This window comes from Simochromis diagramma, unplaced genomic scaffold (genome assembly GCF_900408965.1).
Source record: "Simochromis diagramma unplaced genomic scaffold, fSimDia1.1 OVJJ01000603.1, whole genome shotgun sequence".
NCBI lineage: Eukaryota > Metazoa > Chordata > Actinopteri > Cichliformes > Cichlidae > Simochromis > Simochromis diagramma.
The window spans coordinates 25144520-25170273 of record NW_024387414.1 but is presented as its reverse complement, the minus strand read 5'-3'; the positions used below and the strand labels follow the sequence as shown (position 1 = coordinate 25170273).

The window sequence follows — 25754 nt, the reverse complement described above, 5'->3', positions numbered from 1 at the left end:
GTGGACTCGTTTTGTGCGTGTGTTTGTGTGTGTGTGTGCACGTGTGTGCGTGTGCGTAGATGGAAACATCCACACATCCCCTGGACTCTAGGCTATGGCTGCTAAATCCTCTGTGAGAGCTCCCGTGTGTAATCCAAACATTTAGAGCTAATTTAAGCATGCAGGCAGGAGCAGCATCCTTTAGGAAACAACAGCTCTCTCTCTTTCTCTCTTCATCCACCACTGTGTGTGTGTGTGTGTGTGTGTGTGTGTGTGTGTGTGTGTGTGTGTGTGTGTGTGTGTGTGTGTGTGTGTGTGTGTGTGTGTGTGTGCTGCGCAGGTGTTTGTGTGCGAGTGTCTTGTTGTCGCTGGAGGGAAATGAAAGCACTCAATCACTCACCTGTCAGAGTACTTCAAAATCTGTCCGTAACACACAAGTACACACAACCACACACAGCCACACATGCATGCATGGACAAACATGAACACACATGTGCATACACACTTACCCCTGAGGGTTTGACAGCACTGGCCCTTTATTGACTCCCTTGATCAAGGAGACAGCAGATCCATTTAATAGAAGCTACACACACACACACGAGCGCACGCACACACACACAGGCACGGAAATCAAAGTGGATTCACATCTGCTCTCCACACAGCTCCACTGTATCTTCCTCTGGTAGTCATTTAAAACTGCGGCTTTATCGGCTGTTGAATTAAATTTTAAAAGCCACTACTAATAGACGTCATAATGTTTTTCCATTGCCGGTTACTCTTGTCATAGTTGCATTGCCGTTGCAGAAAAACAGCTCTGATTTGCCTCTTTGCAGCATTTTGTGTTACAGCATGGAGTGCGAACGCAAGCTCAGTCTGGGTTGTAGGCATGTTCTGTTGGCCCTGGCCCCTGTACTCCCCCAGTTGGCCATGTTTTGTGCTGAGTGTTTTGGAAGGCCAGTTAGCCAAGAGGGTGCTGGGAGGAGATGTGACAGCTGTGTTGGTCACGGCTACTCTGACCTTCACACGTCATCCTGATGGATCATCAAGGCTGTGGCGATACGCTAAACCTGTTGTGTAGGCCTGCGCTACCATGAGCATGCACCAGCATTCAGCTGCTTGCATTTTTGGTATCAAAGTGCAACTGAAGTCAGTACTCAGTAATGACAGACTTATCCTGCAAAGAAAAGCAGGAAATGGAGGTGCATTGCTTAATGCAGCGAAGAGAAAAGTTATCATGGCAACACAAAAACATGCGCGCATACATAGCACTAAAAGGGCGAAGCATACAATCAAGACTGGAATTACACACGCACACACACACACACATATATATATATATATATTCTAGCTCACACAAATGGATTGCACTAATGTTCAGAGCTTTTCATTGGTCTCAAAGGGCTTTACTCCAGTGTGTGGTGTAACCCGTTCCCTCGAGATGGCACTTGCTCCATCAAGTCAAGGAAGAAACCATTTAGGGGAATGATAAACACACACGTATATTCACACATACACGCAGCACTGGGAGGCTGGAGGGATTTGAATTGCACTTAGGCAAACGTTTCTCACATAAGTTCTTTATTCCTCGTCTCGTTCCCATCTTTCCCCTGAACGTACACTTGCTCACATACAAAAGTACTTGCGCAGAGATTCCATTTTGTCAGCTTTCAGCCCCAGATCATGTAACGATAAAAGATGCTGCCCTGCAGTTAAACACTGCCAGTAAATCACAGGGCAAAGAAAGCTGGGAGAAGCACTTATTTTTAAGCAGCATGAGAGACCATACTGAGGGAGGGAGGGGGGGCAGATAGGGTAAGACAGAGAGAGAGAGAGGGAGAGAGGAAGAGAGAGCTTCTTTGTGCACTGTGTACTGGCATTGTGTGTGATGAAGAGATGAATCACTGCTATTTAGGGATTGGTTTCCTGCAACTGATTGTGTGACGACTCGGTGGCGGACAGACTGTCAAGACTTGCCTGTTTTGTTCTGGGGGCTTCAGGAAAATGTCTGCGGCCAAGTCTCACTAACTCACTCCCACAGGGCCCGGTGTGCCAGAGATCAGCAGAGACAACAGAGACAAACACCTCACCAGTGTCGCTCGTCTAACAATGCATCAAATATTAAAAAGCAGGGGATTTTAGGCCAATCTCAATATGTATATTTTCAGAGTACACTTGTTTTCCGTGCTCAAATACCAGCAGAGCTTGTTCATAAATGAAGGCTCACGTGACTTTCTTTCTTTCTTTCTTTCTTTCTTTCTTTCTTTCTTTCTTTCTTTCTTTTGACCCCTCTATTTAACCCTGTGTGGATGCCTGAGAGCGGTTGTATGAATCTTAAAGTAAAGTCAACATCTGTTTGGCTGAGGCAACAGGGGTAGATTAGAGTAACCAAACAAGACAATTCAGGGAGACATCATAGCAGTTAGGTTGTACGCTGTCCATGTGCAAGCATGCCTGGAGTTTAAATGCTGGTAATTATTACTTTGGAGATAGTTCTTTGTGTGTGTATGTGTGTTTGGTTTTATTTGCCTTCACATTAATTAGATGGAAATGACTAAGCAATCATGGCTATTATTAAATTGACATTCGGATTGTTACTCAAAAAGTAATAAATTCACCGGCATAACTTAGGGCACCGATTTTGTTGGATCACTTGTATATAGACATTCAAATATCTCGGTGTTACTCAGAAAGCACGGCTATGTGAATTCTGTCACACTAAATTAATGCTGAGGTGAACCTTTTTGCATTCGTGATGATTTGTATTTGTTCAACTGTAAATAGCGCTTTGAAGTTTTCACATCATGTTTCACTCAAACTTGTAGTTGATTAATGTTTTGCTTGGCATTGATTTTGGCTTCAACTGTTTTGTACTTTTTCTGCCTTCTTTCTTTTTGTCTTTCTGTTGTAGTAAAATCCATCTAAAGGGCTTGGGCAAGCAGTTTTATTTATGTCATATTGGACTTTATGAAGATTTTAATGTATATTTATTACACCCTTTCAATATTTTATATGCCAAATTAACTATTAGCTAATTGAAAAAGATGAATCCATAATTAATTAATTGTTTGCTGCAGACTTAATACAATGCCCTGACATAATTTATGAGGACATAGCAGCGGAACAAGGCTGCAGTCACAGGAAAAGAGTGTTTTGTAATGTTTGATGTAAAACTGGTAAGATCCTACCATAAAATGAGGTTAATAGACTAACAGCCTGATTCTCAGTGAGGCAAATGATGGCAGACAGCACTGGCTTTCTTATCCAGTGTAATTCACCTGCCTCGTGGCTGGCAAATCATTTTCTGTGGTGAAGTCCTGTGAGCAGAGATCCTTTAATCATCCACTAATAGGCCTTTATGAAAAAAGCTGAAGATGAATTCAGCCTACCTGGCTCTCTGTTATCATTATCACTGCGATGAGTTATCAAAGTATTTGTGTGTGCCTGTAGTTTGTGATGGTGTGTGCGTGTGTGTGTGTGTGTTTGTGTAAGAGCACAGATAATGAGGGGAACCATTACAGTTCGATCAGTTCGGTTATTACCAACACAGTCAGTCTAGGTGATTTCTGTTCAGTGATACATTGAGTTGTAATGACAGATATGCGTTGCATTGTGTACCTCAGACTTTGGAAACACTTGAAGGCATCTGGACAGACAAAATGACTTACTTACTTGTAACATACTCCCTTTCTTTTTACCATTTGAGCAAGTGACGTTAACAGAAAAGACGGGAACTTTGTAGGAAAAAGGATAGCTTTAACTATTATTGTAATATCTGACCACATCCGTGCCGCTGAGGCATCCACCAGACTTGATTCAGTTGCTGTTGACCAGATGGATGTGTTTACTGACAACAAAACCTTGTTAGATAGCTACCCACACATGCTGTAACACTGCTTGTGTGTTGCCGTGTCTGGAAATGTCTGCTTCCCTGAGTCTGTGTGCATGTGTACAGGGAGCCGTGACATTTGTAGGTACTGCATTCTGATCCCACCTAACCTTGCTGACACCAGTTATAACTCATAATCGAAAGCTGTCCTTCAGCTGTTCTTTTTACTCAACACGAGGTTATATCAGCGTAAATGAAAGTTGTAAAAACTGCACTGTAGTGTGATATACAAAGCAGGGTGTTGTCTGTTATGGTGAGCTGCTCAGATTAAGCCCGGGCTGTAAGTGCACAGGAGGGCCTTAGAGACAATGCATGAGAGATGGGCGTGAGAACGCTGGTAAGGCTTGGTTCTCTGCAAGAACTGTCTTGTGTTTAGGGAAAATATCCTCACACTTGAAGCTCCAATGTCTAGATTCAGTTCTAACAAACAGGTTTTGCAAGAACGGGCTCAGGGAGAAAGAGACTTTTTGTGGGTGTGAATATCTTTCTGTTTGTGTGTGTGTGTGTGTGTGTGTGTAGCCACAGCTGTGTTTCAGACGTCACTGTATTTTTTTCCTTTGATGTGTCTGGAAAACCACAAATACTAAGCTGTGTAACTGTAACTTTGAAGTGCAAGTAGTTTTTAGGGCCTCCGCCAGCTTTCAGGTCGTGAAATGAAAGAAGAAGAAAAAAAAGCTTCATAGTACTATATCAAAATTGCCCGTTTTGAGAATGCTGCTCTTCTTATGAGTCAGATTGTTGTATTCAGCCCGAACCACAGTGATCTCTTGTTTCTGCTTTTCCCCAGGTGTTACAGCAGTGATGTCAAAGAGCTGAAGACACCTGTAACAGTAAGTGCATCTCTAAAATCTCTCACACTGTGCCCAAAATGCATGTTACAAAATAGTTGATGCGTGACTTTTGAAAATATACATTGTCACACACTTCTGCTTTTACAGTGGTTTTTAAAAAATTATTTCTTTTTTTTTTATGGCGCAACAGAACAAACTTGCAGACTCCTCCAGTTTCAGGCCTAATTTGATTTTCATTCATTCAGTGAAAGAGGATGTTTTTTTTCTTCTCCCCCAATTAAATTTAACAAGAGCCCCTTGAAAAGCAGTTGTTATGATTACATTACAAATTCGGGGTTCATTCAGTGAATCAAGCAATTAATTAGATTTCTCCCATTCTAATCAGAATATTTGTGTGAAACGTACGCGCCTAATAAACATCCTTTGAGTTTGCTATCTCTTCAGACCCAACACTGAATGTAAATGGGTGTTAACTGTGCCCGACAGTGCTTCTGGGTTAGGATCTTGGATTGGGTTTAGTTGTTTGTGTGTCTTTCTGCGTGTAGCATTAATCTTCTCCTTTTTGAGACCCTTTCTTTCTTCCCTCTCTGTTTTCTCGCTGTGTCTGTGTGTGAGAGCAGGCTGTACTCAGGGGCGCGGCTGCGTCCTCAAGGCTTCACTTCACACACACCAAGTGGTGTGCCAGTTTATTGTTCCACACACACAGACAATGACTTGCACTTTCTCTCCTGCCTGACTTGATGGCCTTGTGCCTGTGAGTGTGTCACCAGATCAAATTGGATCTTTTAAAAGAAGGTTTTTGCTGAATGCAGAGCTCAGTGAAATACTTGTTTCGCCCGTGACTGTCTTTTTAGCCTTGTGCGTTAGCAGACCCGATTCTATCAGGTCTAACCATTACTGCTTCATCTCTGGCTGTGAATGATACATTATATCCCCTGCAGGTTGGTGCGGGCTGCTTGTATCATTTGTGATAAGTATTGATGAGTCCTCTCTTGGGGAATCAATTTCTAGGGGTGGGTAGTGGTGGTGGGGTGTGTGTGTGTGGGGGGGGGGGGGTAGCCTTCTAGCTCAACCCCCACAGCTGGCTGCTCCTAACTGGTGTCTTGGCTGCCTGACTCTTCCTGCAGCCCCATAGAGAACAAGCACAGCAGAGCACAGGGGAAAGATGGAGCTCATCCAAACAGCTATGGTGTAATTAGCTGACATTTGTTGCTTGGAAGACAAGAGAAGGAAAAAGGGAAGAGCTGCTCAACTCAAACACCCAAAGGAATATGCAAATGTTGAGGGTGAGAGAAAATGAAAGAAAGACAGAGAAATGTGTCTAATGGCACAGAGATATAATTATATTACATTCACGTACGCATGTGGGTGTGTAATTGTGTGTGTTATGAACCCATTGAACTTTATGTGAGTATTTATGTCAGTGTTTTGCCACTGCAAGGCACGAACCACTGGTCTACGGAAAGAACTACAAAATATGTTAGGATAAGAATGAGGCTTTTTCTGCTAAGAGACGATACCCTCGTCTGCTGTGTAGCGCTGTTATTTTTTAGAGCATGTCTTAAAGTATTCAGCCACATCAGCTAGGCATCACACAAGTGAGATGCACAGTACCCGAGTGAAGCAGCCATCCACAAACGGGCTGATTCTCCGGTTCCAGGAAGGTTGTGCGTGTGCATGTGTGCGCTCGCATGTCTGTTTGTGTGCGCGTGTTTAAGCAAGAGCGCCGTACTGCATGTAAACTATCTGTACTTAAGCCAAGGTGCTGTGCGAAGGAGCAGCAATGCTTACGCAGCCCCATCTGCTTGATCCAAGCTTGAAATGCAATGCTTTTTAATGACAAAATACTGAGTGGCTGGGAGCTGTGCAGAAAAAGGAGGCGTGTGTGTGTGTGTGTGTGTGCGAGTCAGTTAGTGTGTGTGTTATGTGAGTGTGAAATAGAGAGGAATAAAGGGAGAGGGAGAAGGAGAGAGAAAAACATCTCGAAGGTCAGGAGCAGCGGGCGGCCGTAGGGGAGAGACACGTGAGACAGAGATAGTCTTGCGTCAGCCCCACAGCAGTCCGTTCTTTATGTGTGTGTGTGTGTGTGTGTGTGTGTCCTGTGGGGCCAGCATTTCCATCCGCATCCCACCGTGTGTTACAACAGAGTAGCATGCCAGTGTTTCTATTCTGAGTGTCTCTGAATAGATCTGAAAGGATAGATAGATAGATAGATAGATAGATAGATAGATAGATAGATAGATAGAAGGACAAATTACTGCTTGGAATTACTTCGAAGCAGTCAGTCACTGAGCTATAGATAATTTTTTACATGACTCTTGTGGCAGTGGAAGGGGAAATTACACCTTCTAGCCTGAGGGGAAAGAATTTGTGTGTCTCGTTGCCTGTCACAAAACCTGAATGGGGTTTCATCAATCCTAGCAACTACTATCATTTTTCAGCTCTTATTCATGAGCCCTCTTTGTTTCTCACAGTGTCTTTTTTCCCAGTGCCCTTTAAACTGGTGCTCTGTTAGATTGGGGAAGTGTTAGAGATAACTCCTAAACATTTAGTACTTTGTACTTGCCTCGAAGCTAAGATTGTTAAAAAGCTACTGTGTGATTGTCCTCGGGATAGGGAGCAGAGTAGATTCAGCAGACACACTCCAGCATTACTTTGGGCTTAGCCATCCATGTCTTTGTGTCGCTTTCACTCAAACTCATGCTTTCTACACACACATACACATACACACACGCACATGAGGAAACACACTGGCTGTTCCCCTTCTGCCTCTCTTGGCCCGCATGATCTCGACAGGGCTCAGTCCTGTAGCCAGACTTTTGATTCACCCCCACTGCCAAACAGCCTCTGCTCTTCTTGTCCCCATGAAGGGCTGCAGCGTGGGGTGAGGCTGCTCTTTTACAGACACTTGTGCCATGAATCACTGCTTGCACCCAGGGAGCCTCAGTCCACTCAGGGGCTGCCTGCCCGGACCATAATGTGCGTGGTCATGAGGGGGCCATTTTGAATGGAGGCCAGACAAAACAGGAGCTAAAGAACCCAAGCTGTGAGCTTTCCCAGAGAGGGCAACAACAGGAGTGTGTGTGTATGTCTCTGTGTTGTATTTGTTGTAGTACGGGCTTGATGTTGGCTATACAATGCTGAGTTCTGGGTGTCATAATGCAACATAATTGTATACCAGTAATTTATGAAACATTAGGAGTAGACCTTTAAACCCCATGCATCACAAACCTTTTAGCCGCATACAAACGGGATTGCAATTTGAGCTCCTTGGACGCAGCTCTAATGCCTGTTTCACTGTTAGGTTTGAAAACAAGTGATGATCCATCCTTTGCCATCTCTTGCACTTACTTACCAACCTACCAATCACATTACCCTCACCCTGAGTAGAAAATGGTATCTAAGACATTTTTGCAAAGTTGTCGACGTCATCTTAGAGCATTTGCCCCTTTCATCAGCCTAACCCAGATGTTGTCTTTTTTTTCTGTGGGTCACATGGTTCACCAGATTTAAAGCCAATTATGTTCTAAATTTGATGTTTGTTTGTCCTTGATTGTTCTGATTTTGTGTTTTGTTTTGCTTTAATTTTGGAAGCTTAGCCAAATGGGTTAATATGACTATTAGTAATTGGTTATCATTAGTAGAGTTGTTATTATAAAAAGCCATCATTATTGTCTGTACTTAGTCTGTGCATGCATGCGCTGTTAGAAAATGCAGGGTTACTGTCGTATGGAGATAATTAACCAGACCCCCCCCCCCCCCCCCCCCCACACACACACACACACACACACACACACACAGAGTTTCCTCATCTCTTTCTCTTGCATACACACATAAACATCCACAGTGCCTTGCATTGACTTCCATTCTTTTCCTGGAGAGTAATTCCAAGCTTAGCTTTGCCTTACTCCCCGGTACTTTAACCTAACCTTAACTGGACAGCATGTCATCACTTTAAAATTTAATGATTTACATTATGAGGACTTGCCTTTCTGTCCCCAATAAGGAAGACATGTCTGCACATTGTGGTTGTAAAGGAGTGTTGGTGAGATCTGTACTCAAAAATGACATGGTGACCTAATGTTTATATTATGCAGGCATATATTAACCTTTATAGATAGATAGGACATGATAATTTTGTTGAAAATCTGATATCATGCCAGTCTTAGACACACACACACACACACACACACAAACACACACACACACACACACACACACACACACCAGCTGTTTCCCTTATGAAAGCTTTCAGGTTTATTGGGTCTATCTGTCGCATTTATGGCCAAACCACATGTCTTCAACTGTCTGTATTCCTTGGTCTGTGTTTCTGCTCAACCCCTTGTCTCTCAACATCCTCTCCCACTTCCTGCCCCCTTACTCTCTTCCCCAGGTCTTCTTTCCTCCTTCTCTACTTCAAACACCCACACACTAAACACAGTCCACTGCTATGGATGCGTTTTCTGCCTACGTTGTGTGCCTGTGGCTGGGAATAGTTTGTCCCTACTGGGCCTGTGCATCCCAGGGCCTGTTGTGCCAGGCCAGGTTGTAACCTGGATACAGCTGTAGTCAGGAGAAGCCATTAGCTGTGCCAGGAGGCCCCCAGCTCCCAGTGAGAGCTCATTACGGTTTCTGTGCAGTCACACTTCTCCTATGAAACACAGCAGTGTGCCTGGTGAAACTAGCCAGGACACTGAGCCTCAGGGAAACCATTATGGCTTGATTTGGAGTTCTGAGAGAAAGAAAGAGGAAGAGATAGAGGGACAGGGTTTAGGTTTCATCGAAAGAGTAGAATGAATACTAAGAATGATATTAATCATTAAACATAGCCAGCTTTCCCTGTAGTTAACTGTGAGAGAGTGAGTGTCTATGATTATTGGATTTGATTTTCTCTTTGTTCAGTGGGTGTACATGTGTTTGTGCGTGCGTGTGCGTGTGCGCTCTGAGTCCCAGTTCAACCGTCTGGTCTGGTGTGCAGATGGTTGAGTTGAGGCCTGCTGAATGTGATACCCATTTTCTTTTCTCTGTCTCTTTATCTGTCTGTTTTTCCTTACTTTATGTGTCCTCTCCTTTAGTTCTGTTTTGTTTTCCTTTCTATGCTACCTCTTTCTGCTAGGTTTCATTTACCAGTTAACATCCCTGACTGCCTCCACTCTTTCATCACTGCATCTGCTGAGGGCCATCTAGGGCAGAGGAGAGTTTTCCACCGCTCTATTTTCTCTCTCCCTGCTTCTTTATGCGCCTCTCAGGGCTCAGTGCGGCAGCTATATGCAGTGGCTTTGGAATGAAATGTCTCTTAACCGAGCCATGTGCCCCGGAGCTACGGTAATTGCAGGTGAAATTCAGCTTCCTCTTTAAAATGCCATCTCTCATTTCCAGTTACCGGCCCCCTTCGTATCTCTCTCTCTTTTCTCTGCCTCCCTCCCCTCCTGTCTCCCTCCCTCTCTCTCTCTCTCTCTCTCTCTCTCTCTCTCTCTCTCTCTCTCTCCCTCCCTCTGGCTGTCTTTCAGAGGCGTGTGAATCCCTCAGCCCCTGTCGCGTCTCTCTGCCCCAACAGACACTCCCACAATGCACAGCGCTGATGGTTGCACAGTGATATCAGCCATGCAGAGGAAAAGGGAGGGCCGCTGTCTTGACACATACACATTCAATACGTGTGTGTGTGTGTGTGTGTGTGTGTGTGTGTGTGTGTGTGTGTGTGTGTGTGTGTGTAAAGAGAGAGTGCCAAGATAATATGTGCATGACAAAAACTGAAAGTGTGTGTTTGTGAGTGAGAGACAATAAGCATATACATCTTTGGTTAGATGAGAGAAAAGGTAATGTGTGTTGTTGTGTGTTCAAGTGTGTGTACGTGCGTGTGTGTGTCTACAGCGTCAGCAAGGCGTGAGCTGTGTAGAGGTGACATCAAGGTGAACGCGGCGTGCAGAATGCTCTGCCGACTCGGGAGGCAGCAAATGGCTCTGTGGCAGATGGAGTCTTTGTCAGGGAAGAAAAATGGCAGCTCAAGAGCGTCAGAAAGACCCCCTTCACCCCCCCACCCCACACACACGCACACACACACACACTGTACATAGACACTAAATACTCTGTCCTTTTTGCACAGTTGGCCATACACAACAAAACATTCATAGATGCAATACAATCATACACACAAAACATATACACACAGACAAATGTTCATACACATACTGACACCCCCCCCCCCCCCCAAACACACACACACACACACTCACACACGCACACACACCCCTCCTCCTTCACAGTGAGCTAGGCTGGCGGGCGGTGACCTTCCCCTGCTCGGAGGGTTCCCTGGCTGTTTGATCAATTATCCCTCTCCCATTGTTTACCAGGAAGCAGGGGTAGAGAGGAGAGGAGAGAAGCCTCAAAATGGCCACTGTCAGGTGGAGGGATCCATTTCCCTGCCAGCGTGGGGGTGGGGGTTAGGGAGAGAGAGGGAGAGACAGAGGGACCATAGCCACGAAGCACGCTTAGAGGGAAGGGAGGAGCATGATCGCCTGGCAGTTGGGATGATATGACATTATACTAAAGGTACAGCTCTGACAGTGGTTAACATTTGTAATGCTGACATCATCCGTTAAGAGGTGATTGTCAGATCTCTCAACTTGGAGGAGACAGTCACTAGTTGTCTGTGTATGAATCCTAAAAACGAACATTTGTGCCAAAATCAGTGCTGTATACATTTCTAAATGAATTGTCATGATGTTCGTGCAGTGCTGCAATGACATGCACACACACATGTGTATGCTTAATGCCACAGTACTGCAGGTACACTTCCTATTTTTAGCGTGGAGAAGTGAAGGGGGTGTGGGGGGGGTACATACTCTAAAGGTCAGGTGGCAGAGAGAAAAAACCGACTGGGAACAAATGATGCACTAAGCGAATGACACTCTGAGGTCCTGCTTTAATATGTATGTATCGCAGGTTGATGGCTGATTTCATTAGCGCTTCTCATTGTTATGCATAGATTGTCCTCCTGCAGCAAAATGAATATTGTATTCACATGCGCGCGCGCACACACACACACACACGCATATACGCGCACTCACATACACACACAACAAGTGCGATTTTCAGGGAATACTGTATGTTTGCATCTTGCAGAATAAGACTTGAAGAAAAGGGTGATGTTTCCACAGGCTGTTATCTGTGTTGGCTATAATTAAAACAATTTACAGAGCTGTCAGTGTAACACAGGTTTCAGCGCTGCTGTGGACAATTGCTGTCAGGTAGTTGGTGTGATTATTTAGGGGTCCTTGCTGATGCACGCGAGAATTATTTCCAAAGCGGAAAAGAAAAGCTATCTTTGTTCAGATGACTTGAGCAAAATAAGTCATGTCATGTCTGTGGGTTCAGATTACGTCATTTCAGTTTACCTAAATCCTGTCTGTGTTTGTGTGTGTGTGTGTGTTTCGTGTATGTGTATGTATGTGTGTGTGTCTGGGAGAATAATATGTTTAGTTCTATCAATTAGTTTACTGTAAGCGTTTATGGGACTATATTATAATATTTGCACACAGAGAATACATGTGGTGAGTGTGTGAAAATGCCTGGCCACTTTTTTCTAATCCTCCAAGATGACTGTGTTTCAGAAGGGATTCCAATCCTTAGTGGGGCATGAGCAAATGCTCTGTGCTTGATATTAATAGCTATTGTGGGCGGAAAAAGGGAAAAAAAAAAGCTTCTGCATTTTTCCATATGTTTTGTAAGGAAACAGTCCAGATGGATCATCTCTTGGTCTGGAGCTTTCGCTTTCTTCAACCCAGCTCAAATCCAAGTGGTGTTGGACGTGCCAGACACACACAAACACACACGCAAACACACCCCAGTGCTCACTCTCCTCCCGTCTGAAGTACAACAGGCTGTTACTGATTAACATGTCTAAACTCAGCCAGTTCAAAAAGCCACTGCAATTCTTCTTCCAGCTTGCCCTCATGGATGACGTGACAGCCTTTCTTCCCAACATACCTCACGTTCCCCGTAATCACCGAGATATGTTTGTCGCCTTTCTGTTTGTTGCCTGAGAAGCCATGTTGGCATGTCTTCTCACATTACACACTTGGTTTCATCCCCTTAACCCCGTAATTCTCAGCCTGCATGGGTCGCCTGACCTCTTGAGTCATGGATGTTAGACTCATCGGCATCGCAGGGGACAGAGTTGGGATTTATCCTGCCAAATAATTGTAAGCATGGTGGACAGGAGTAAACTTTTTTTTTTTAACTGGATATTTAAATACCTCCAGTGATACTCTTTGTGAATGAATTTTAACTCTCCTTGCATCGGTTTTTCAGTTCTGCACAAACGTAATTTAAAAGTCCCCCTTGAGAAAGCAAAGCACGCACACTCGCTTCTTCTTTCCTGAGTTGGCGCATGTCCGAACAACCGCACGTGTACACGTAGATGCATTTTGTAGTGTGACAGGATGCCACATAGTTGGCGTTTACCAGTAGGCTGGAATTTCAGGATAGCACGCAGAGAGATAAAGTCAAATTGTCGTTGGTTAACTCACTATTTCTGGGCCACAGAGCATGAAGGGTGTCTGTTTATGACACCCATGCATGCCATGTATGCATCACTTACATACGCCACTCTGCCTTTGCTAGTCAATTGATAATAAAAAAAAAAAAAAAAGAGTAACGCGGATGCTCCTAGACATAGGTGCCAGCACAGACAAAAGCCGCAGTCTTGTCTGTGAATGCATCTAAGTTTTATTTTTATGACACATCATTTCTGGAACCAGGAAGTATGCCACAATGACTGACAGGATGTAGGATGATATTGTGTAGGTGTTTAAATTGTGCTTTTAGAGGTCACAGTGCCCTTAAAATAGATTTTGAGCATATTATTCTGCGTTGCAACAAGTTAAAGGGCAGGCTTTGTAAGTGTTGATTCTTCATAACCCAGTGGAGCTATATTTACATGAAGAAATCATGAAATTCACTTAGTCAGCAGCGGAAAAACGAGCTTCCTCTCCAAAACCACCCACACCGCTTTCAGCCTTGTTGTGACTTGTTTGTCTGTCGTTGGAGGATTTTGACTTCTTCCAGAACAATTGCACTTAAACACCCTCAGTTCCAGAGAGGACGGGAGCTGGTTACACAGCGGCAAAGTAGCTCTAAAAAACACCAAAACACCAGCGGAGCCCGTGAGACAGAAACTTTGAATACACTCTTTCTCCCACCCGTGTTGTAGCCTCTCTCTGTATGCATGTCAGGTGCATGCATGCTATTGTTACTTTCATCACTGGTGTGTGTTGTCATGTGCAGCTGTTTGCTCTCCAGTTAGTGTAGTGTGCAGTGAGTTAGTGGAGTTACGGCTGTGTGGAGTTTCTCTTCACTCTGAGCTTCTCTCTGATTTATTCTTAACATCTGTCTTTGGCAGGTGTGTGGAACCACAAGGTCCTTTCTTCCTGAGCCTGTGATGTAGCTATCATTGCGGGCAGTGTGTGTCTGCGTGTGCGCACGCTTTTTGTGCAAAACAACAGAGAAGGCCTTCCTCCACCCCCTCCTTGGGATGAGTCATATTTGAGCTCTGTGTAATCTAAGCCCGTGTTTCATGTGTGTGAACAGACAGACCCTGAGCAGTGGTCTTGGTCCTGACTCCCTCTGGGGCACTGAGTGGGTGAGACACAGCTATCAACAACAGGCCCAGGCAGCTTCGGTTTCAGCCTCGCTACACAAGGAATCTACTCGTCATGACACAAGCACAGATACACACACACACGCGCACAAAAAAAACAAGCAGACATTCATGTAGAGCCAACACTATTCTTTGCTCTCCTTAACTCCTCCTGAAATAATATCAGGTAACAAGACGGGGGCTGATGGCAAGCTTTGCGATTGGCTCAACTAAAAGGAAGTGTTAGGATCCAGAGGGTGGAGTTATGGGTCTAGTTTCACATGAAAAGACAGTTGAACACAGGTAACTGCGAGTGTCAGTGTGAGTGTGTGCAAGTGCATATGAGTGTGTGTGCGTATGTCATGTGTAGATCCACCTGGGGGAGTGCAATTGCAGCGCAGTAATGTCAAAGCTGGGTTTGACACAGTCGACAATGGAGACTCAAATATTTTGGCTTTTTATATGAAATCACACAGGGGAAGTGTGGTGATACAGGAAATAGGGCCATGTCAAGGGGGAAAAAAAAGGAGCACTACTTGGTGGATATTCTGCACACCATTTCAAAGCACCCCATTGCTGGTGTGACTAACTCTTTTAAGGCACAGCTGGACTTTTAAAAGGGTCTTCAACATTTGCCCCCAGGAGGGAGGAAAATGTCCTGGATAGAGCCACAGAAAGGTGATACTGGAAAAATGAAGCCGTTTCCCATTATGATACTGCTTTTGTTATATAAGTGTCATGTTTTATCACACTTTGAACTGCACTGAAAGGAAAGTGCTTTTTTCCCCTAATTCATGTGAAATGTTTAATGAAATTTAGTACAAATTTTGCTTGGGTGTAGAAAAAAATAGAGGTTTTTGGCACATGATGTCCCAATTTTGCCATTTGATAACACTGGAAGGGTATAGGCAGGGTCACATTTACAAGAACACAAGGATTGGATGATAGCACTTGTCAAATGTCATGCCTTGATTCTTTTTTCTTTTTTGCCATGACCATTTATTCCAAACTGCATGGCATCAGATGTCACAATAACAGCACAGAAAGACAGAACAAACCATGTCAGAGTAACATTATGCATGCCTCGAGGCAAACTGTGGTGACCACAGTGTTGTACAGTTCTGGTCTTAATCTCAGCTCACTGAACTGTGAATTTCCTTGAGTTGTCTCATTTTAAGCCAGCTCAGATGCAGAAACAAAGAGGTCTTATAATAGTATGGTCTTGTTTTCGTGTCAGTTTCTTGCTATCTTTTGTTGAACATGTACCTTTTACAGTTTCTTGAAGGTCAGACTAAGTTTCTTTGTTTTTTTTTGATGTGGTTAAAAGAAAGAAAAGAAAAAGGACGATATCTTTTATTTTGAATTTGGAACAAGTGAAAATTGTTTTTCGTTGGTCACATGCTTGCCAGCTGCGTGCATTTTGGCAAGTTACATAGCAACTTGAATTATTTTTCTCAACAGTCATAAAAACAGAAAACACATACTTTTTTCAGCAACATGTCTTATTGTTGCAATTACAGGCACGTGTGAAAATAAACAACATTTGGTTAGTCTTGATGCCCGTTTATGGCCAAGATGCGTTCCAAGTGTGCACAACTTCTCTGATTTAATCCTGGCTCGGGTCCTTTGTTCCATCTAACCCCCCTCCAATATGTTTGGGCGTTATAGTCTAAAAAAAAACCTCTTGTCTTTACAAACCGCTCTCATTATTGGGGACAGCAGACAACATTACAAGTCTTTATGACAGTACCCATATGGAAAAGATATATATAAATCTTATAAAGTTTGTATCTGTCTTGTGTGAAACTTGTATGAAAAGCATATAAGAGTGAAAACACATATAAGATCCCTTGAAAAATTATATAATGAAACTTGTATGTTTTGGATACTTACTAAAACAATGTATGAAAGTAATGAGAAAGTGGCCACTTTCATGAGTAATCACATATAACTTTTTACTATTTCTTTTCCATATGGGTACAGCCAGCAGTAAGCATAGTGACTATTTGCTGCCTGGTCCTCATTAAAATATATTTAGATCGCTGTTTATGTTATCATGACCTCGCCTAATCACATAGCGTGTTGTTGTTACAGTATAGTAGTGGGTTTTTTTTGTTCTCTTATAACATCTTTTCATATCATCGTTAACACTCGTATAATAATGTGTTAGCACCACCAAGGTTTTTTTTTTTATCTCCACAGATATCCCATGTTGTATAATTTGTAATTTTCACTTTTTTGAAGGTGAAAATTACATTCTTGTTTCTTCTAAAACAGAAATTTAGCAAGATATTCATATCTTTGTACTTATCCATATGTTTATATTTTACAGCACATCAGAGCCAAACCATTTCAGCGTTGTCTCGCATCACAATGTTTGATCCATCACTCATATAAACAGTGAAAAGATAAGGAATAAGTAGATTAAAAAATGTGTTTGTTTGTTTGTTTATTGAGCCACGTAACACTGACCTATGGATCATTCAAGCATAAAAATGGAATCACACAAGGGGTAACCAAGTGTTTACCAAAGATCCAATTTTTAAATTGAGATTTAGGCACTTTCTTATTAGCAGCCCTCATAATTTGTTCCCATTTCTTTAGTTGAATCTGTGAAAAATGCCAAAGAATAGTTTGAGAGCCATAAACTACTAGTGCACCAAAAAGGTGATTCTTAAACAACTGAAAACATGTCATACTTCAGCATGATGTGCAGTGCGTCTTTTAAAAAAACGAAACAAGTGGAGGACAAAAGACGGGCTGACAGGCCTAAAGACTATCTACAGCACATGAGAAAAGACTGAGCTGTGCCAAATTAGACAAGAACTGGACTGAAAATCACTGACAACAGGTCTCATGGAGGGAATCCGAATTTTAAACTTCTGTTTGAAATTGTTTCAGTTTCCACAAAGAAGGTCTGGAGAAAGGTACCCCAGTGAATGTCTGTGGCCATGTGTAAAACAGGCGGACGCTCTGTCATGGTTTGGGGCTGCATTACAGCCAGTGATGTTGGAGATCTTGACAAAGTTGATGGAATTATGAACACAGAAAAGTGCTGTCAGATTTTGATCAAGCATTCACTACCATCTGGAAAGCATCTGATTGGCAACATCTTGCCAGTGATCTTAAACACACTGCTGATGCAGAAAAGCATACCTGGATAGAAACACACACACAAGGGAACACTTTCAGTCATGGATCGACCTTCCCAGAGTCCAGACCTCACCATTATTGAAAGAGTGGGGGATCATCTTGACAAAGAACAGAACAAACTCAGCCAACATACAAATAAGAGCTTTGAATATCCTTCGAGAAGCCTGGGGAACTATTCCTGAAGACTACTTAAAGAAACTAGAGGACAGAGGACTTTTCTATGAGAGTTCAGGCTGTGTTAAACTAGATATTGACTTTCAAGGTTGTTACAGTTGTACGACACCTTTTTTGTTTTTTTCCTTTGTGCTGTAATTATATTTATGTTTGCACATGCTTATAAATCACTGCACCTACTTTCTATTTTTTCTAACAAAATGTAAAGAAACGAGGGGTGGCTCAAGACTTCTACAAATACAAAGTTGCATATTCTTCTATTAATAATATTATTGTGTGTCATGTCATTGTGATTCGACAAGCTTTTTTAAAATGATTTTTAACCAGCTCACCCAGTCATTAATTGCACAGGGCCGTTGGTCCCTAAAGTTACGCTGAAAACATGTAGCTCAATATTGAATAAACAAAAACCTTACAGTCACTCGCCCAGCAAATCAACACGCACAAGCTTGCCAGGACATCTGTGAAGTCTTAAAAGGGACATAGAAAACAAGTCAGCTTAATGTATTGCTTGGTTTGTCAAAGAAAAAAACAAGGAGTGTTGTCACGCATCACATGAGCTCCGAGTTGTGCGTTGGCAAGTTATAAATAAAGTGATGGGATTGTTGAAGATTTGCTCTTGATACAGTCTTCCTTCCTTCCTTTCCGTCTGGAGCAGGATAAAGCGGGAATGAATGCCAGGCTCTATTTGTCTGGAACTATTTGCCCAGCTCATCAGGAAAGGTTGAACTAACTGTCACAGTTAGTTTACAGCAACTAATCTGTGGTGTTCATTAGAAAACCTACGCACATACAAACATTTTCTCCCCTCTGTGCTTTGGCTGCATTTTGTGATTCTTGTGTAATATGGATGTAAATTAGTGGCTGATATCGCAGCTTATGTGTTTGCGTGTGTTTGTGTTTGCACGTGTGTGTGTGTGTGTGTGTGTGCCTGTACGTGGGCATGCACATTCATGTGTGTGTGGTAACAGCACAAAGATGTCCCAAGGGTTTTTTTCCCCCCTTTTCTCATTACAAATGCTAATGTCACATTAATGAAATCGGCTTAGTTTAAGGTTTATAGCGTAGCCTACACTGAGAGATTTGGCCTTGACACTTCCCACATATTTCAAGTTGAATCACATTTTTTTTCCTGTGGGCATACAGTTCTGAGTTAAACTGGCCCTGAGTGAAACTTCAGAGGTAAACTTTAGGCCACGCTTGCCAACCTTTGTCATCATTGTAAATTGTTGGGCCACAGGCTGCCCGCTGCTCAGCTTCCAATGATGAGTGCTAGCTTAGCAACAGCAGTAATGGCTTCAATGAGGGTCTGGCTAATGTAAACATTGTGGTAATGTGCAAGCGGCGGTTTGTAGAGTCACAAGCTGTTAATCATTGCTCAACAGAGAGCTTGTCAGGCACAACAACATGCCAGAGAGTTAATCATAGTTATAGATCCCTCCTTTTATGCAGAGGACATATTTAACAGCTGAGTTTCTAATCACTTGGCCTTTCCAGTAAGCACGTACAGTCATATTAGCAGCCATGATTCCAAGGGTCAAAAAGAGAGAGAAAAACAAGAAGCGAGTAAACAGCTGCTTTAAAATGCACATATCTAAAAGAATTGTTTACCATTACATGTACAACCAGGGACATTTACTAGGTTGTTGAATCATAATGTATTAATTTCATATTGTCATGCTGTCTAGCATATTGAAGATGAGCCGGTGATATTTTTGCCACTTATACCCTTAACACATCAGTCTTAGTCTGTTTCTCCCACTCAAGTGTGATAGGTAGCATTTTCTAACCTTTCGCTGAGGTTTTACTTCTTGCCTCAGTTTGAGTTTTTTTCTTTCTTTTTTTTTTTTTGCAAAAACAAAGGCTTAACCAGTAACTGTGAGAAGAAAGATTTTTCTTTGTAATTAAAAGCCAATTTTGCAAAATTGATTAGATTATGCTAATCAGTGGAGATAATATCTTAAAAGCAGTGTGAGGAAAGGAGATAGAGGGAGTGTGAAGAGTGGAAAGGAGTGACAGTCCAGCCGCCATTACAAGCTGCTGATTTCTGCAGAGTGCTTCATAAAATGTCAGAGCGCTTCTCCCTGAGCAAGACACTGAAAAATGGCAGCGCTGTGATGTGCTGGCACCTCACCTGCTGCACTGTGTGCGAGTGTGTGCATGTGTTTGTTAGAGAGCGAGAGAGAGACTGAGCGAGAGAGGAAGAGTGTAAGCGTGTGTTCATTTGTGCGAGCGTGTGCTTGCTCCTGTGTACATGCCTGTATGTGTGTTTTTACATCTGTGCGTGTGTGCGTGCGTGCGCGTGCGTGCGCGTGCGTGCGTGTGTGTATGTGTCCACGCTGGCCTCCCTCCCATGTTGCAGTGAAGCAGAACAGAGTGGCTGACTGCCTGCTGCTTTGCCTCCCTCTCTGTCAATACAACACCATTCTCCTCCAGCCAGTCATTTTCACATGTTTAACATTAAGTAAAGCACACATTCGAACAGAGGAATACAGCTGATTGACATATTGAGTTTAATGCTGGTGGATTTTCTCCCATCACAGCTTACTGTAGGTTGCCAGATTGTTGCTCTGAAGACTACTCAGTGGCTTTTTAGACCTTCACCTGATTGCAGTGTTCAAACACACATGCAACACCATGGATTGCTCGCCACTCTAAATACCTGTAAACATGCTTTCTTTTCTGCTCCCTTCTGTTAAGAGCACCTCGAACCTCATTTGCACTTTAGCATTTGTCTGTTTGTGTTGAGAAGAAAGCAGTTAATGAAGTCAATTTGTCAGGTGTTGGTAATGTTTTTAATAAAAGCAAGAAATAAGAGGAAGTGTGAACAGTGGAGCACAAGGGGAGAAGGACTGGGCAGGAGAAAGGTGTTAAGGTGGGGGGTTGGAGAAGAGATAAGCCAGAGATGTGAGCAGTCATTTCATTAAGCAGTAATTGCTAAGTGAGCTGCTAACTATATAGCAAATCTATGATCTGGGATGCCACTGGCTGCATGGTTCACCCATAAGAGTTTTTTAGTTTTTACTGGCCATAACGGTCATTTAAACCAAATTAATTTATTCTTTTCATGGACACTTATTTTCTGAGCCCTGCAATCAGCAAAGGAAGGAATCTGAAGACTGCAGCAGCTTTGTGTGGTTGAGAGGAAGAGTGAAAAATTAGGGTTTGTGACTATACATGTCTTTTCATTTCTGTCAAATAACACATTATGTGCTGCAGTAGCAGCATTAAACAAAAAAAAAAGTGACTGGTAGTCTTGGATAAGCTATTCCAGCCATCGCACCACTTATCCGAATTCTGTCACATTTGCACAGTGATATCAGTTATCTCTTGCAAGTAAAGTTTCAGCCGAACAGAACTCTAAATGTTTTTCTTCCCATGGAAATGGACAGGAGGGCCTCAAACAATTGCTCTAGCACGACTGGCCGCTCTCTGGCTATTCCATTGTTCTGTCACTGTCAGTTTATTTTGCTATTTGACATGCATGTCATTTGCATTATGCATATCTGGAGTACTGCGCTCATTTTCTCTCCTCCCCCCATCTTCTCTCTCACGCGCTCCTTTTTTGCTTGCTATTCCCTAATAACTGATGTTATTTCCTGGTAGTTAAAATTATTTCCTGGATTCATTTAAATATGTACATTTGTCTTATTAAGATTTTGTCAGTTAAATAGTAGTCAGTGTGGGTAAACCTTGTTTTATGGCATAGATTGTGTGTCATTTCACATCACTGGTGTCATACATAACATGAGCTCAACAACATGCAACAAATCAGTGAAATAGTACACTTTTAAAATACGTGCAATCTCATCTATTACATCTTGTATTCAGTTAAGCCATTACATCACATGTTATTGAGGAATGCCATCATTACAAAACAGAGAATCAAAGCTTGCACTGATCAACTTAGTCTGAGGGAGATTACACATTGCACTATTGACACAGTGTCTGTTAAGATTAAAGAAAAATGACTGGACGTTAGATTTTACAGCCTTTGCAATTTCCTGGGTTGATTCCGATTTTCGTTCTAGAAGTTTTAATTGACAGCATTTGCAGTCATTTTTGTGACCTTTCTGTTCATAATAATTAATATTAAAGCATTGAATGGAGGCTAGACGTCTCAGTCCAGGTGAAAATGAACTGCAATATCTCCCACTTCTATCATGTAAAGTGTCTTTAGGTTTGTAAATGAATCTGGAAAACAAAAAAACCCCCAAAAAACTAAGGGGGGTGGGTCACTGTGAGACTGTGTTCAGCTGTTTCTTGTACCTTGAAAAGTGTGGATTGAGCTGTGATCATGCTAAGTTTGAAGAAGAGATCCTCCTGCAAACCTGACCTGTTCATACATGAATTTTTATAAGTGTAAAAACAGGGAACCCACCAATCGCTTCACTGACAGATTATCGGCTGCAGCATTAGCATTACGAAGTAGGTCAGATAAAATTAAAGTCCATTATGTATACATACCATTTCGTTTTGTGGTAGAAACATCTTTTCAGGATGTTGACCAATCAGATCATCGGAGAATGCAATACAGTTGAGCTAATTCCACTTACTGGCCCAATAAATGGTGAATCTCTGCTTAAATACTTTGCTACTCAGCGTCGGTTTGCTGTGGCTCTTCTGTTTTGGATCAGTTTTGCTGTAGTTTTTTTTCTCTGCATTCAAAACACAGGATTTAACGGCATTAACTACAATCAAAGTTAATATTTACAGCAATTATAGTATTTTTGCACTGCTCTCTTTGGAAATTTCGTGAGAAAAATTAGATATGATTATTAGATTTTGAGATGATTTGCGACTTCAGAATTGTGCAAACGTCTGCAAAGGTCTCTTTAAATACCGGAGAATTGCATCTGTTGGATTTGATATGCAGGATGTATTTTGTGAAGTGAATTGTTATTCTAGTATCTGAGCTCAATGTTTTAGGCCTCGAGGTACATTTTTTTGCACATCATCAGTTTGGCTGTGCACTGAGTTACATACAAAGCTCTGTAGTGAAAGGTGAACTAGCACAAATGTAATTTAAAAAAGTGTTTTAAATCATAATTAACCTTAAAAGGCATTGGCTCACTACTCACTTTGCCTCTGCTTCATCTGTTGGGTGTCTGTTTGTGCATGTGCGTTGCAATTTTTTTGTTATTCTGTGCTTCCAAAGTCCTCTGAAGTCATTATAGATTCTTGTAGACACATGCAGCCAGTGGCGAGCAGATCTGGTTCAGTCTACAGAAAAACAGTAATGAGCATTGAGACTGGCAGATGAGTGTGAGTGGCTAGCAGAGGGAGAAGGGCAGATTCATCAGGGATGATTGCCTGATACACACTTCTGGTTTTTTGATGTGAAGACCCTGCTAGGTTACCATGGGGAGAATAATTAGCTTTGGGTGGATGCAGATGCGAATGAGCATAAGAGATGGGAATTTTCTTATTGAGCTTACTTTATGATACTTAGAATGGTGCATAAGGGTGTGCTTGTGTGCACACAGATACACACAGATTATCCTCTTTTTTTGCAACACTTGCACATAGACACACTCACTATCATCTCTTTCTCTTCTATTTATGGCCAGGAAATGGGAGTAGTGCTATGTCTGGTTGAGCTGAGTAACACTATTCTGTCACACATAGGTTTGACATCAAACACAAGTGACAAGCCTATCCTATTCCTCTCCACCGAGTCATCACCATGTCCCAAAATCACATTATTGTCACTGGGAACCCAGCAGAGACGGATGGTGAGTAGGGGTGTTGATTCCAGCCTTTGGCATCTACACTATGCTTGAAAAGGCAAATAAAGCCATTTGGCAAGAGCTGATTTCTTGTCATTTCAAAAATATACAGAATGCGTGTGGCACGCCATTTGGTTTTATATTTTATCTAAAGCCTCTTACCACTGCATGGATGCGCGTATGTGTAGAGGTTACACCAGGGCCCGGTAAATACTAAGTCTGGAAACTCTTCTGTCACACGCCACACTCTACCATTTGTTACACACAGGACCATATCATTACCTTTTTTACCTGGCAGGCAGTAAGCAGCTCTAGCGTGGTAAGCTTCAGTGTTACATGAAAGCAGGCAGGCAGTGGTGTGGCTGTAATAAGACCTGTGGCCAGCACCACTGCCAAGGCTAGCTGAGGAAGGGTGAGAGATGGTGCCCATCCCCTACATGCCCCGCTCTGCCATCTGTCACTGGGCAGGAGTGGTGCCGAGGGAGGGGTCTGAGTCACTCTAGTTGTTGTCACCTAGACAGGCCACACTGGGGCATGCTGTCTCTTTGTACTCCCTTTCAGGCATTGGCACAATGCTCCGTGAGTTCACCATGCAGTTATGCAGGTTTTGTGCAAATCCAGTTTAATATGATTATTCAGTTATTCAGTGTTCTTTACTTTTTGTACTTCATTAATTAAAAAAGAAAAAAAGTGTGTGTAATGGAGTGTCTCAGTGATAAAACACTCCAAGTAAAATAGAGCTATAACAATTAGCTGATTAATAAAGCCACACAATCAGTGCTAAACCATGATGTAACAGAGTACACACTGTCTCTTTAAATGTTCTCTGAGTTGATGTTTGACATGGGACAAAGGTTGTCACTTTTTTTTTTTTTTTGCCAAGATCCCTGATTATGTCATTTCCTGGCTGATGGTATGTATGCGGAGAAGGAAGGGGAGGGGTGGTGGTGGGGGAGAGCAAAGGGAGGAGAAATGGGGTCAAGCAAGCTTGTGCGTGCATTCGGTCAGCATTCATTGCCAACAAGCATGCAAAGCGCAGGCATCCACATCCATACGAACATGTCGTGCCTACAAAAACATACACCCACACGAACCTATAGGAACACACGGACAGATGGGAAGTTCAAGCAGTGAGGCTGAACAGCAGCTTCACAAGATCAGAAATAAGAGATCTTGTTGCTGATTCAGACAGTGTCAATGATCTCACTTTGGCGAACACTAGCGCAACAGAAAGTACTGCTTTGTGTGTTCTATGCCTTTTGGAGTGAGTGATTCACCACTTACTTACTGGCCGTTTTCCCCCTACCTGATAACCAACGTGTCTGGATATTAGACTTATAACAAGCATTATTAATTCTCAGAAAGACTTTGACTGGCTATGCGATAAGTCAGTATGGTTGTTTTGAGCAATAATGGGAAAAAATAACACTGTAAAACTGATGATTACTCACTCCAATCCTTTTTGTTACCAACAACCTTCATCATGACACACTTGCTATGTTGACATTTTTTCTTTCTTTTTTTTGGCTGACTGAACACAGAGGTCTGCTTTAGACACAGTTGCACATCACAATAAAAGGTAGGGAGCGAGAGATCTGGAGGGGAGAGTGAATGTTGTAGAAGCAGCGATGATATACTCTTTGTTGTCTATGGTGAGGAGAAAAAAGAAAGGGAGCTGGGAGCCGCTGTGTGTGTCTTTGAATGAGGTCAGGGCATCATGGGGAATAATGCATTTCCCTTCTCTTGCGCCAGGCGCTCCTTCCATTACGGCTGGAGAAGAGACATTGTGTCCACACTCTGATTACCACTGATCCATGCTGATGACTCTGTTGGCGGATTATCTCAGTTAGTATCAGCCATCTGTTACTGTGTGTATGCGTATGTGTGTGTTTTGTGTGTGCATTGAAGGGGTGAGGAGAAAAGGGGCAGGAGACACACATACACAGGAGGTTGAATAGTTTGAAGATGCGACACACACACACTCACACACATACGTGCCCACAAACACTTCCATAGGCACATGCATTGGGAGTCTTTTGTTAAACCGCCGCATGTGTAACAGAGCACCGCTACATACACGCAGCACAGACACACAACACCACAAAACAAATGCATGATGTAAGGCCGCGATACCGAGCAGCACGGGCCACCAAATGCACTCACGCTATCTCTCCTTTATGCTATTCCGCCCTCCTTTCAGATCACACTGACGTGTGAAGGCTCCTATATGAAGGCCAAGTGCAATCATAAAACTGCAGAGCTGTTTATAGCTACACTATCTCCTGAAGGGCCGCTGCGTCTAACCACTATTAGCCGCATGCGTTGACAGCTGGGTGCTGTGTTGTATTTGTGGACGTGACTGTGAATCCGGTGCTGGAACACATCTTATAAATCATAGTTCAGCT

General features: G+C 42.8%; 1 protein-coding gene across 16 annotated transcripts in view; it reads left to right on the top strand.

Moving 5' to 3' along the window:
- Positions 1 to 25754, top strand: part of baz2ba (bromodomain adjacent to zinc finger domain, 2Ba) — a 67026-nt gene that overhangs the window by 9016 nt on the left and 32256 nt on the right. For all 16 annotated transcript variants that reach the window (XM_040010682.1, XM_040010678.1, XM_040010676.1 and 13 more), the window contains exon 2: positions 4653 to 4695. The gene's annotated coding sequence lies outside the window, so the exon portion shown is untranslated. The remainder of the gene's footprint in view (positions 1 to 4652; positions 4696 to 25754) is intronic.